Source organism: Pantherophis guttatus, chromosome 10, assembly GCF_059756535.1.
Source record: "Pantherophis guttatus breed Tessera chromosome 10, ASM5975653v1, whole genome shotgun sequence".
Classification (NCBI taxonomy): domain Eukaryota; kingdom Metazoa; phylum Chordata; class Lepidosauria; order Squamata; family Colubridae; genus Pantherophis; species Pantherophis guttatus.
Genome location: NC_142072.1, coordinates 4,164,192 through 4,170,392, shown reverse-complemented (window position 1 = coordinate 4,170,392; position 6,201 = coordinate 4,164,192).

The window sequence follows — 6,201 nt, the reverse complement described above, 5'->3', positions numbered from 1 at the left end:
AAATAGGAGACCCCCACAAGGACTTGGCCAGTGGTGGGATTCAGCCAGTTCGCACCCCTTCGGGAGAACCGGTTGTTAACTTTCTGAGCAGTTTGGCGAACTCGTTGTTGGAAGAAATCATTAGGGCAGAAAACCGGTTGTTAAATTATTTGAATCCCACCACTGGGGTTGGCCCAGAGAGACATTGGGAAATCCACAGTCCCCGAGCCCCTTCTCAGGAATGGCCTCTACAGGTAGTCCTCAACTTCTAACCATTTGTTTAGCGACCGTTTGAAGTCACAATGGCACTGAAGAAAGTGACTGGCCCAAAGTCACCCAGTCAGCTTACATGCCTAAGTCGGGACTAGAACTCTCGGTCTCCTGGTGATTGGCCCCAAATCCCCCAGATGACTTTAGTTCCTAAGGTGGGACTAGAACTCACAAGCTCCTGGTGATTGGCCCAAAGTCACCCAGTCGTCTGTCATGCTTAAGATGGGACTAGAACTCACGAGCTCCTGGTGATTGGCCCAAAGTCACCCAGTCGTCTGTCATGCTTAAGATGGGACTAGAACTCACGAGCTCCTGGTGATTGGCCCAAAGTCACCCAGTCGTCTGTCATGCTTAAGATGGGACTAGAACTCACGAGCTCCTGGTGATTGGCCCAAAGTCACCCAGTCGTCTGTCATGCTTAAGATGGGACTAGAACTCACGAGCTCCTGGTAATTGGCCCAAAGTCACCCAGTCAGGTTTCGTGCTTAAGACGTGACTAGAACTCTCCAGCTCCTGGTGATTGGCCCAAAGCCACCCAGCCGGCTTTCATGCCTAAGGTTGGACTAGAATTCACTATCTCCTGGTTTCTAAGCCAGCATCTTCACCGTTGGACCAAACTATTACAGGTAGTCCTCAAGTTACGACCAAAATTTCTGTTGCTAAGTGAGACAGTTGTGGATTTCCCCACCCCACCCCATCTTCATGACCTTTCTTGCCACAGTTGTTAAGTGAATAAGGCTAAGTTATATGATGAACGATTGAAGGAACTAGGTATGACTGGTCCAATGAAAAGAAGGACCAGGGGTGACATGATGGCAGTCTTCCGATATTTGAGGGGCTGCCCCAAAGAAGAGGGGGGGGTCAACCTATTCTCCAAAGCACCCGAAGGCAGGACAAGAAGCAATGGATGGAAACTGATCAAGGAGAGAAGCAACCTAGAATGAAGGAGAAATTGCCTGACAGTGAGAACAATTAGCCTGTGGAACTGCTTGCCTCCAGAAGTTGTGAATGCTCCAATAAAAGAGGTTTTTAAGAAGAGATTGGACAGCCATTTGTCCGAAGCAGTATAAGGTCTCCTGCCTTGGACAAGCGGTTGGACTAGAAGATCTCCCAAGGTCCCTTCCCACCCTCTTATTCTATGTCCTATGTACTTGTTCCAACAAGAGCAATCTTGCTTTGGAGTCCCCCTCCTCTCGCCTCTTTCCCCAAGCCATTCTACTATCTCCATTTGCTCCCTGTGAGTATCGCTGATTTGCACAGGCATTTTGCTCTCTGGAGGACAGTCAACTTGGATGAGCGAGCTACTATAAATAAACTTCCTTTTTTCTTTTTTTTAATTTGTTTGGGGATACGCAAGTCCCAGCTGTCCTGTGTGACTTGTAAGTATCTTGTTTCCCCCTGCAGTTCAAGAGGTAGGAACGTGTCGTGGGACGTACAACCTACCTTCGCGGCTGATTTCTTCCACCTTCACGGACGTTCGTATCAAAAAAAGTCAAAATGGCAGCCGGGATTATGCGCAACTCTTGCCGATCTGCAACACAGTGGCTTAAAAGAATCACAGGAGTTGGAAGGGGCCTTAGAGGTCCTCTAGTCCAGCCCTCTGCTCAAGCAGGAGACCCTATTCCATTTCAGACAAGTGACCGTCCAGTCTCTTCTTAAAAGCATCCAGTAATGGAGCACCCGCAAGAGGCAAGCGTGGTTAATTGGAGGCAAGCGTGGTTAATTGTTCTCACCGTTAGGAAATTCCTCCTTAGTTCTAGGTTGCTTCTCTCCTTGATTCGTTTCCATCCGTCGTTTCTTGTTTCATCTTCAGATGCTTTGGAGAATAGGTTGGAACCCCCCCCTCCCCACTTTCTTTGTGGCAGCCCCTCAAATATTGGAAGACTGCTATCATTTCATCCCTAGTCCTTCTGGAGGCTAAAACATATGAAGAACGGTTGCAGGAACTGGGTATGTCTCGTCTGATGAAAAGAAGGACCAGGGGAGACACGAGAGCAGTCTTCCGATATCTCAGGGGCTGCCCCAAAGAAGAGGGAGTCAAGCTATTCTCCAAAGCACCTGAGGGCAGGACAAGAAGCAATGGGTGGAAACTCATCAAGGAGAGAAGCAACCTAGAACGAAGGAGAAATTTCCTGACAGTCAGAACAATTAACCAGTGGAACAACCTGCCTCCAGAAGTTGTAAATGCTCCAACACTGGAAGTTTTTAAGAAGATGTTGGATAACCATTTGTCTGAAGTGGTGTAGGGTTTCCTGCCTAAGCAGGGGGTTGGACTAGAAGACCTCCAAGGTCCCTTCCAACTCTGTTATTCTATTCTATTCTATTCTATTCTATTCTATTCTATTATTCTATTCTATTCTATTCTATTCTATTCTATTCTATTCTATTCTATTCTATTCTTCTATTCTATTCTATTCTATTCTATTCTATTCTATTCTTCTATTCTATTCTATTCTATTCTATTCTATTCTATTATTCTATTCTATTCTATTCTATTCTATTCTTCTATTCTATTCTATTCTATTCTATTCTATTCTATTCTTCTATTCTATTCTATTCTATTCTATTCTATTCTATTCTATTCTATTCTATTCTATTCTATTCTATTCTATTCACCAGACTAGCCATGCCCAGTTCCTGCAACCGTTCTTCATACGTTTTAGCCTCCAGTCCCCTCATCCTCTTTGTTCCTCTTCTCTGCACTCTTTCCAGAGTCTCAACATCTTCTTATATAGTAATTTATATTGCATTTTACATGCCATCCCATGCATTAGAACCGCACGCGGTGCACGTGAACTGCAAGATTTAAAAAGGGTGAGGCTTTGACCACAGGATCGCAGCTGCCATTTTGACGTTTTTTGGGGACACGTTGCCCTGGCTCATCCTCGCATCCCGAGCCACGGCCCTTACCTGCGTCATTTGCAGCTAGTCCTCATTCCTGCGTGTTTCATGCGTCCCTGGGTTCCTTCAAATCTACGGTGGTGAGTGTAGACAATACCCACAACGCTATCTCGAATCTGCATTTTTAAAATATTTCAATATAGGGATGTATTTGCATGATTTATGAGGCCCTCAAATCGCCACCCAGATCAGATAAATGTATGCACCGAAGGCATTTTTTTCTAGGGAAAGGAAAGACACTGTTTGCACAAAGGGAGCATGTCAGGAAAGATATATAGAAACATAAATATATTATAAATGTGCCAGTAAGTGCATGGGAATATCCGAGCACATTTCCGGTTCGGGATTGAAGGAGGGAGAGCCAAAGAACAGAGAAATAATTCTGACAAAAGAAAGTCAGTCTCTTCCATTAATCTAGATTGATCTCTGTCTCTCGCTCTGTGTGTGTCTTTCTCTCGCTTTCTCTGTCTCTCTTTCTCTCTCTCATTCTCCCTTTATTGTTCTTTCTTTTTTTTCTTTCTCTCCTCGTCTTTCTCTGTCTGTCTCTCTTTTTCATTCTCTTCTTCCTTCTTTTTCTCTCTTTCTTTCTTTTGTCTTTCTCTTTCCTTTGTTCTTTCTCTTCTTCTTTCTTTCCCTCATTCTTTCTTGTTTTCTTTTTCTCTTTCTCTCCTTTCTTTCTTCCCCCTTTCTTTCTCTTCCTTCCTTTCTTTTGTCTTTTGTCTTTTTCTTGTTCTTTCTCTTATTCTTTCCCTCTCTTTCTCTTTCTCTGCCTCTTTCCCTCATTCTCCCTTTCTTGTTCTTTCTCTTTTTCTTCCTCTCCTCGTCATTCTTTCTTTTTCCCTCTTTTTCTCTGTCTTTCCCTCTGTGTCTCTCTTTTGTCTTTCTTTCCTTCATTTTCTCTTATTCTTTCTCTTTCCCTCATTCTTTCTTTTCTTTTTCTCTTTCTTCCCTCTTTCTGTCTTTCCCTTCCTTCTTTTCGTCTTTCTCTTTTTCTTGTTTTCTCTCATTGTTCTTCCTCTCTTTCTGTCTCTTCTTGTTCCCTCTTTCTGATTCTCGCTCTTTCTATCTCTCTCTTTCTCCTTCTCTGTTTCTGACTCTCTCTCTTTCTTGTTCCCTGTCTCATGCTCTCTTTCTATTTCTCTTTCTTCTTCTCTTTCTCCTTCTCTCTCTCTCTTTCTTGTTCCCTCTTTCTGTCTCTTGCTCTCTATTTCTATTTCTCTTTCTCCTTCTCTCTTTCTCCTTCTCTCTCTCTCTCTCTCTTTCTTGTTCCCTCTTTCTGTCTCTTGCTCTCTATTTCTCTTTCTCCTTCTCTCTCTCTCTCTCTCTGTTTCTCTCTCTCTCTGTTCTCGGTGATTTTAACATCCTGATCCATCCAATGCATGAGCCCCACCCGTAGGGCCCCTGCCTGTGTCCCTTCTTCGCCTCCCTGCTCCCATGCTCAGGCGTGCACCCCTCCGCCACAGGAGGAGCCAGATGCTCCCTGGGTTTATGAGGCCTTCACAAGCTTCTAACTTCAACAGCCGCGTCTCATTTTCTTTCAGAGGCCATTAAACTCAGCTGCCTCATTACCCGCCTTCAGCGTTCGTTCTCGCCTGCTGTTGCAACCCCTCCAAGCGAGTCCATTCCTTCCCTCACAATCTCCTTTATAGTCCAATGCTCCTTTCCCCCCTAAATATAATCTTCTTCTTGTTTGTCTGTCTGTCTGTTTGTTTGCTAGTTTGGGTTCCTCGTGCCCTTGATCAGAGTCGTGAACTTTTTCCCTTCTAGGGTGCAGCTTGGCTCACTTCCTCGAGCTCCCTGAAACAGCCTGGCCTTTAGACACTTGGCTCAACTCTCGTTTTTGAGATTGTTTTATGCAACAAGGCAGGTGAAACGTTCGTGCTGCTGCACTCGTGATCGGTTGTCTGTTTTGAAGGTTTTTAATGAACTTTCTGAGGAGCAACTGACTGGATAATTCATTACAGGTTGTCCTCAACTTACGACGGCAATTAGGACCGGAATTTCTGTTGCTAAAGCAAAGTTAAGTGAGTCACTATTTTCCATGGCGGTTAAGCAAATCACTGCAGTTTGAGTCAGTTTCCAAGTGTCTGAATTTTGATCACGGGACCACGGGGATGCTGCAATGGTCGTAAGTGTGAAAAACGGTCGTAAGTCGCTTTTCTCAGTGTGGTTGTAACTTTGGTCACTAAGTGAACGGTTGTAAGTCGAGGGCCACCTGTATTCTATCTTTCAGGACGACAGTGGGTGACCAGTCTACCAGCCTCTCCCCACCCACCCATTTTGCTGTCTCAGCAAAGCTTGAACCCAGATCTCACCAGTCGGTCTCATGATTCGGTTTCCTGTTCATGCCAATTAAAACATGGATTTGAAAACCTGAATGAGCAGCTCAGCAGCCCAGAAAACCGAAAAGCACTCAGACGGCTTTCCAGCTCAGGCTGCCTCCCTCCTTCCCACCCCCCTCCCTCCGAGGTCATCCTGCTGAGCTGACAAGTGCTGGAAAAAAGATGCTGAGATATATGTATGTGTATGTGTGCGTGTATCAGCATCTTTAGATAGACAGAGAGAGGTATAGATATCAGCAGATATAGATAGATAGATATAGATAGAAGGATGGATGGATGGATGGATGGATGGATGGATGATGGATGGATAGATAGATAGATAAAGAGAGAGAGTAGATAGAGATAGATAATAAATAGATACATAGATAGATAGATATAAAGATAGATGGATGGATGGATGGATGGATGGATAGATAGATAAAGAGAGAGAGAGAGTAGATAGAGATAAATAAAGGAGATATAGATAGATAGATATAAAGAGATAAAGATAGATGGATGGATGGATGGATAGATAGATAAAGAGAGAGAGTAGATAGAGAGAGAGAGAGAGAGAGAGAGTAGAGAGAGAGAGAGATAAAGAGAGAGAGAGAGAGAGAGATAAAGATAAAGAGATAAAAATAGATGGATGGATGAAGGGATAGATAGACAGAGAGAGTAGATAGAGATAGATAGATAGATAGATAGATAGATAGATAGATAGATAGACAGA